General features: G+C 32.0%; 1 protein-coding gene across 1 annotated transcript in view; it reads right to left on the bottom strand.

Annotated features, from left to right (window-relative positions):
- The window catches only part of LOC110018052 (large proline-rich protein BAG6), a 58652-nt gene extending 50694 nt beyond the window's left edge, over positions 1–7958 (bottom strand). Inside the window, exon 1 of the mRNA XM_020715277.1 lies at positions 7763–7958. The gene's annotated coding sequence lies outside the window, so the exon portion shown is untranslated. The remainder of the gene's footprint in view (positions 1–7762) is intronic.
- Positions 7959–8221: the final 263 nt, after the last annotated feature.

The raw sequence follows: 8221 nt of genomic DNA, 5'->3' as shown, positions 1-8221 counted from the left end.
TCTATAATTTGCACACTCTTGTGCATCCCCTTTCTTCTTAAAAATGGGGACCAAAATACTTCCTCCACTCCTCAGACATCTTTTAGTTTTTAAAATAATATTAAAGAGTTTAGTAAACCAAGAAACCATTTTCACTCCTAAACATTTTCATACTTCAATTGGGATATCATCAGGTCCTACAGACTTTCCACCCTTGGTTTTCTTTTAAGCCTTCTCAATTTTTTTTTTTACTAATGTGACAGTAAAAATGAAACGTTTTATTATTATTAATCATATTAAGATCACTAAAATTGATCGAATTTTTAGAAATTTCATTAAAAAATTTATCAAAGTAACTCACCCACCTATGTTGAATATTTTTTTTCTAAGTAAAATAATTTTTTATTTTCATCTTTAATACACTTTACTTGAGTTAAATCTTTATTTTTTTTTTATTTTTGTTTGACTACTTTATACATATATTTTTCACCCTCCTTAGTATCTTAATATATTATAAAAATCAACAAAATCAGAAATTTTTAACGTCATATATTGTTATTTTAGACTCCCTGAGGGTCGTTTGATACTTTTCCAAGTTCTCTAAGATTTTACATTTTAACCAATTTTTATAACTTAACTTTTTATATTTTATCTTTTCTTGCACATTATTTTTTTTTTTTATTCTCTAAGTATATCTTCTGCTACATGTTTAATAGTGTTTGTTACTTTATCCCACTCCAAGTACATTTTTTGTTAATTGTTTAATAGTGTTTGTTACTTTATCCCACATATTATTTGATTCATCATTATTTGATTCATCATGAACATCCCAAATTTTGAAAGCTTGAATTTTACTCATAAAAATAATTTTATTTGTCTTTAAGGTTCCCCCATCTAACTCATCTAATTCTACGTTGATGATTCCTAGTATTATTTATTTTACAACTCTTAATTTTCAAATCTAAAACTAATAAACGAAGTTGGGTACTTAAATCTTCACTTGGAATAACCTTGCATCTTTATAATCTCGACGATCTTTTACTCTCATAAGAAAATAATCAATTTGTGTTTTATTATATTCATTCTTATAAGCAATAAGATGTGCGTCTCTTTTCTTGAATAAAATATTAGTAATAACAAAATCATATGCTAAAGCAAAATCTAAAATAGCTCCACCTTCTTCATTAGTCACTTCAAAACCGTAGCCACCATGAATATTTCTAAAATATTCTATTACCCACCGACATGTCCATTTAAATCTCCTCCAATAAAAATTCTTTCTTCAAGAGGTATAAATTGTATTAAGTCTTCTAAGTCATTCCAGAATTTATCTTTAAACTCTGTATCTAAACCTACTTAAGGAGCATAAGCACTTATAATATTAAAAATCTTAGTATCAATAATAATCTTGAGGGCTATAATTTTATCTCCAACTCTATTAATTTTTACAATATTACCTTTCAAACTCTTATTTATAATTACACATATACTATTTCTAGTGCGACTTTTACCAGAATACCGAAGTTTAAAACCTAAGTTATCGATCTCCTTAGTCTTTTCTCCAACCCATTTAGTTTCTTGAATATATAAGATATTAATCTTTCTATGGATCATATATCAACTAATTCCATTAATTTATCATTTAGAGTACTTATATTCCAAGATCTTATTTTTATATTAATCTCATTAATTTTATGGACTAATTTCTTTATCCGCATCCGTCTGTAATGTGGGAACCCTTGCTTATTTGACACTACGCCCAGGCGTTAAGCGACCCTTGCACATTTTTCACTATATTCAGGTTATACAGCGCGTCGCTTCCAGGGGACGGCCTAGCGCACTTACACAAAGATCAAAAGGATTCATATCATGATTTTTTTCAACAAGTTTTATGCTGGTTGTCGACTACAAACGAGCAACAAATTTTTAATACCTAATATATCAAACCACACCATCACATGAATGGTTTAATACCTAATATATCAAACAATAAAGAAGAGAGTACATACATAACTAATGAAATAGAGCTTGTGCATTGAAATGGAGCTTATGATATGTGATTGAATATATATTACAATGGTAATGATGGGATTCAAATAAATTGATATGTGTGAAGCCATATACAATATTGAAAGGTGTTCCTAGTGCTTCAAAGCTTATGCCAATGCCCGCTTAAAAGTGCTTTAGATAAACAACGTTACTTATACTATGCAGAAAAGTTATTTTCATGATTCAAACTCATGACCTCCAAATCATAGTGGAGACATCCATGGAGACATGCTAATCATTATTCCAAGCCCACCCTCTAAATCATTGCAAAAATCAAGCCTTGTATTGTTAAGATAAAACCAAGAGTGTGCTACTTAGCTTTGAATTGATCGAATAAGCAATTTTTTAAGAGTATATAATGTTTAGTAGGAGCAAAATGCTCATATTTAGGCAAGGAATTGGATTAAATGTGCTCAACTATGGTTTTCTATCATCTCTAGTAAAATTTTAAAACTACTTGATGTCTAGAAAAAAAATAATGGGGCAGCAGCCATAATAAATTCAAGCATTTTCAATGCTAATATGCCAATGTGAAGAAATAATATTTTCCACGCAATTACCTTTCTTAAAGGCCTCCCACAAAACAACATAGCCTAAATAAATGCACACGAGTCTATTTAAACAGAACATTGTAATTGAAACCAAAAATAATGCAGGAACTTTATTCAATTACTACTAGTGATCTAATAATTATTGAGAAAAACAATTTTCCTTTCATCCATAAAGCACTTCAAGAATGGAGAATTATAGCCTGCCAGCAAACTGCTCACTGCACAATACATAAAATTTTGAAGACAACGATGACAACAGTAACAACAACAACAAATCAAGAAGTGAGACATTATAAATATGATTTTATTAAATTGGTTACTCAATGTGACACCGGAGCTTCCCGGGTGAATCGCGGGAAATCCAGCTTGATTTCTTACTTTTGCTTTTTTTTCGCTTTTAAAAATTTATTCATATTTCTTTTCTTCTAATTAGGGTCTTTCTAGCACGAGACTATTTATAAGTTTTACTTTTCCTTTTGTTTTGGGAAACTTTTACTATTGCTAATGTGTTTGAGACATTCTTTGTTTTATGCAATTGAACTCCCCCGATTTGCTGTCCAACAATAGATTGTACCTCATCTCCCCTTCCAAACACCGTCTACTGCCCTTATCCTCCTCCTCTTAAAAGTCCACAACTATTTCTCCATAAAAATCACTTCCTAAAAACCTTTTAGAAGCACTAAAATAGTATCACCTCGTATCAGCAACCGAAAAACTCTAAATTTTTATGAATTTATCTTTCTTGCCCCCAAATCCAAAATTCCAAAAAACAATAGAAAATATCACCACCACAGTTAAACCCTTCATACCACAAGTATTAGCCTCAACCCTAAATTTTCAAAAAACAATAATTCTACCTTCACCAAAATTTACCCCAACGCCTACCACCAAAAAACTAATCCCATGACCAATCTTCATTTGCAGTTATGCATTCACCAAAAAACTTGATCTGGTAGGGTGAAAAGGACATCATGTCGATAAAGAGGAACCCTGGATGAGGTGCTCAGAAACTTAGTATGGAGAATATGTAATGGGAAGTCCTCCAACTGCAACAGAAGTATCATCGCCTTTGAGAGGAGATGATCAGTTGAGACCACACAGCCAAAACAATGACTCAACGGATCAAGGGGAGGAAGTGAATCCCTTCCATCGGGAAATTTTCAATGGCGAACAACAAATATTCCATTGATTTGACATGAAATACCGAGGAAAAATTAGGATATTAAAGAAATGTGGATTTATCGAATTTTCACTATCGCATGAATTTGGATGAGTATATCAAGTGACTCCAAGCAAGAGAATAAACATTTTAGTAAAAAGATGTTTCACGGGGCAAAAGTGAGTTAAAGTGGAAGTTATCAAGCTCGGAAAGAATATTTGTTGTGGTGGAAGAATCTGAAGCATATTCGATAACAAGAATGGAAGAGAAAGATCACCACTTGATCTAAAATGAAAAGGGAGATGCAACACAAAGGCCTTTCATTGTATTACCAATAAGAGATGTTCATAAGTCTCCACTACTTGTTTCAAAGAGATTCTTTTGTGAAGTACACATTTAAATTTAATTAACTCATGCTGAAATGTGAGTTGGGGGAATCAAAGGAGCACACAGTAGCAATATATCTTGGAGAATCAAGGTCTTCTATGAGTAATATGGTGCAATTGCAACTGTATTGGTCCCTACTCAATATACAGGCCCTAGCTTTGAAGGCGGAAAAATAGCAACGTCACTAGGTGACCGGCACACTTTGCAGGTAGATTTCATCGGTAGGATATGCTGCAAGAGCACACCTAATGAAGGAATCCAGCTGACCACGCCCAAAAAAAAATCAGTTCATGGTGGATAAAAAGTGGAGACAACCAATACTCTCAAATCCATCTCAGCCAAAAAGTGCTTTAAGTGCTAAGATTTTAGGCACATTACATCAATTTGCCCAAAAGAAAGAATGATATCTTCCACTAAGTAGAGAGCGGTGGAAGAAAAGGCCAGTGACATAAGAGAAAAAAAAGATGTCAGATGATTTTCAGCTTCCACGTGACAATTATGAATTTTAATATTCGATTAAAATTTTGATAAATAAAGGTAGAATTATATAAACTTCTTGAAATAGTTAAAATTTACATGTTATGCATGTAATTACCTTTTTTTCCATTCTTTTTCATTGTTGGTCATATTAAACAAATAAATTCACTTGATAGTAAATACTTTAGTTTTTTTAATGAGTATAACCCTTCAATTTGTGATGGGCATCATTAAATTGAACGGAAATTTTGATTTAGGGCCAACTTGGAACAATCTTTAATAGTCTGGGACTAAATTAAAGCATTTTAAAACTTAGGGACTAAATTGACACTTCTTAATAGTCAAAAAACTATTTTGGATTTTTACACAATTTTTCTATTTTGTCGGATGTTTAGAGATTTTTGTTTTTTTATGTCCTCGGGAGTGTTGTATCATCTTCCTTTAACAAGTGGTGTGCTTATATCTTGATCAAGAAAAACTGGTGGACCCTCCTCGCCATTCTTAACCCGTTGATTTGTCTTTCGCCTGTTGTCACTAGTCCAGACAGCAACTAAACTCTCTTGATTTGTTGTCAAGTAGCAAATTTTACTCATCTCCTCTTCCAAACATCGTCAGCCGTCCCTATTCTCCCCCTTGTACTAGTCCACAGCTACCTCCCGCAAAAATCGCTTCCTACACACCTTCTATAAGCCCTAGAACGGTATCATGATGATTTTAATTGCTTCAATTTTCTATTATAATTATCATATATTAATGATAATTTCATTACTGATTAGGCTCACATAATACTGATACCTATTTCTAGTAAGAGAAAGTCAGTTGCTTGGCTCGATGATTTCAGCTCTTTTCTTTTCCTTTTTTTTTTTTTTTGCATATAACATTCTACGCATCATAATAATTGCGTTAAAAATTCTTAACATTGAGTCATCTTGCATCAGCAACTGATACGCCCATAGGTAATTTCCAATAAGAAAAAAAAAATTAAAAGAATTAAAAAAATAATACAATTTGGGAGTTTAACGTGAATATATGAGATCAACATTTGAAACATCTTATCCATAAAAGTGACAAAATAGAAAATCAAAATAAATAATGCATCCATATTTAACAAAGGGAAATAGACATTTTAAAAAGACAAAAAAGAGCGTGATGAAGTTGGAAATAGGAGAAAGGTTAAGGCAAACATCATTTTATCATGTGCATGGATGCATCTTCAGCTATTATGCATGAATTAATTCCGAGCCATACCCACAAATTGGTGAGCGAGTCATATATGAATGAGAACAAATAACCTTCTCAAATGAGATTGCACAATAGTTTAAACATTAAACACTCATTTCAGCAACTTTAAATAGCCATATACCATGTTCATACAATCAAATTTAGGAATGAATGATTTGCGCAAAAATATCAAACACGCCATCACATGAAAGGTTTAATACCTAATATATCAAAAAACAAGACAAGAAAGCAAGTATATAACTAATGAAATAGATTGTACATTGAAATGGAGCTTATGATATGTGATTGAATACTTATTACAATGGTAACGATGGGATTCATATACATTGATCCGTGTGAAGCCATATAAAATATAGAAAGGTGTTCCTAGTGCTTCAAAGCTTATTCCGATGCCCACTCTACAAGTGCTTTAGACATACAACGTTACTTCTATAGTGTAGAAAAGTTATTTCCATGATTCAAACTCATGAACTCCATATCATAATGGAGACAGCCTAATCATTGTTTCAAACCCACCCTCTAAATCATAGCAAAATTCAAACCTTGTATTGTTAAGATAAAAGCAAGAGTGTGCTAATTAGTTTTGAATTGATTCAATAAACAATTTTTTAAGATGTATATAGTGTTTAATAGCAACGAAATGCTCATAATTAGGCAAGGAATTGGATTCAATGTGCTCAACTATGGTTTCTCTATCATCACTAGTAAAATTTTAAAGTAATTGATGTCTAGAAAAAAAAATAACGGAGCACCACCGATAATAAATTCAAGCATTTCCAATGCTAATACGCCAATGTGAAGAGATTATATCCCCGCTTCAAAGCTTATGCCAATGCCCACTCTAGAAGTGTTTTAAATATACAAAGTTACTTCTACAGTGTAGAAAAGTTATTTCCATGATTGAAACTCAAGACCTCCGTATCATAATGGAGACAGCCTAATCATTTTTACAAACCCAACCTCAAAATCAGAGCAAAAATCAAGCCTTGTATTGTTAGGATAAAAGAAAGAGTTTGCTAATTAGTATTGAATTGATCCAACAGGCAATTTTTTAAGATGTATATAATGTTTAATAGCAAAAAATGCTCCTTTTTAAGAAAGGAATTGGATTCAATGTGCTCAACTGTGGTTTCTCTATAATCTCTAGTAAAATTGCAAGGCTACTTGATGTCTACAGAATAAAATAATCAGGTACCAACCATAATAAATTCAAGCAATTCCAATGCTAATAAGCTGATGTGAAGAGACAATTATCCCCCGCAATTTTTTTTTTCTTAAAGGAAGAACCTTTACAAACCCAACCCACCACCCCCGCCCCCCACATGAGTCTACTTAAATAAAACATTGTGATGGAAACCATGAAAATAACGCAGTAACTTTATTCAATTACTAACATTGATCTAATAATTATTGAGAAATACAATTTTTTACTAACCTTGATCTAATAATTATTGAGAAAAACAATTTTTTCCTTTCATCCATAAAGCCACTTCAAGAAAATAGAGTTAGCACTTCTTGAAGATAACGATGGCAACAGTAAAAACAACAATAACCAATCAAATCGCACAACCAGAAAAGGGAAAAACATTTCCCTGCTCTTCCTAAGCGATGTCCATATAACATCAACTCCAAAAACTTGCTCCTCAACAAAACCTAATCACCCATAGCTAAGCCATGCTCAAGGATTTCTAAACGCTCCATCTATTCTAGATCCTACGAAATTTTCTATGAGTGTTGCCAGGGATCTTTCCCAGCTAAATTCACAAACTGAAAAAAAAAAAAAAAAAAAAATTACTTTTCCTAGTTCCTAGATACTTGCCAAGTTCCGCCATTTCTCCACGAAACAGTGAGAAATGTATCCAATAAGACAAGATTAATCGAGAAAAAACGGAAAGACTGTAAGTGGATGCGATAATACCTTAAGCACCCCAAAAAAAACAACTTCCAAGGTCGAGATCGAGATCAACGTTGATGCCAAAATGGTGGATGATCGCCGGGGGCAATTAGCTATACGATTCGAGGTTTTGGCTTTCTGCACTGTCCCCTTTCTGTAGCTCGATTAGGTCTTCTCTTAAAAACATAAAACCAAAAGAAAGTCGGTCAGGTATTCAACATTTCAACTTGTCGTGGCCTCCACGCGCAATGAAAATGAACCACTTTTGGTTAGATATTGTGGTAAATTTTAAATGGGTTTTTCATGTATACTTGTGTATTTAAATATTCAATTGTTCAATTTTTTTATTTATTTTTAGATATATGAATAATACTATAAATGACCAAAAAATAATAAAAATATTAATGAAACTTTTACATAAATTTAATACTTACTATAACATATTGTTATATATATATATATATATATATATATATATATATA

Source organism: Phalaenopsis equestris, unplaced genomic scaffold, assembly GCF_001263595.1.
Source record: "Phalaenopsis equestris unplaced genomic scaffold, ASM126359v1 Scaffold000002, whole genome shotgun sequence".
NCBI classification, from domain to species: domain Eukaryota; kingdom Viridiplantae; phylum Streptophyta; class Magnoliopsida; order Asparagales; family Orchidaceae; genus Phalaenopsis; species Phalaenopsis equestris.
The sequence above is the reverse complement of the archived record's forward strand: the minus strand, read 5'-3'. Positions and strand labels throughout refer to the sequence as shown.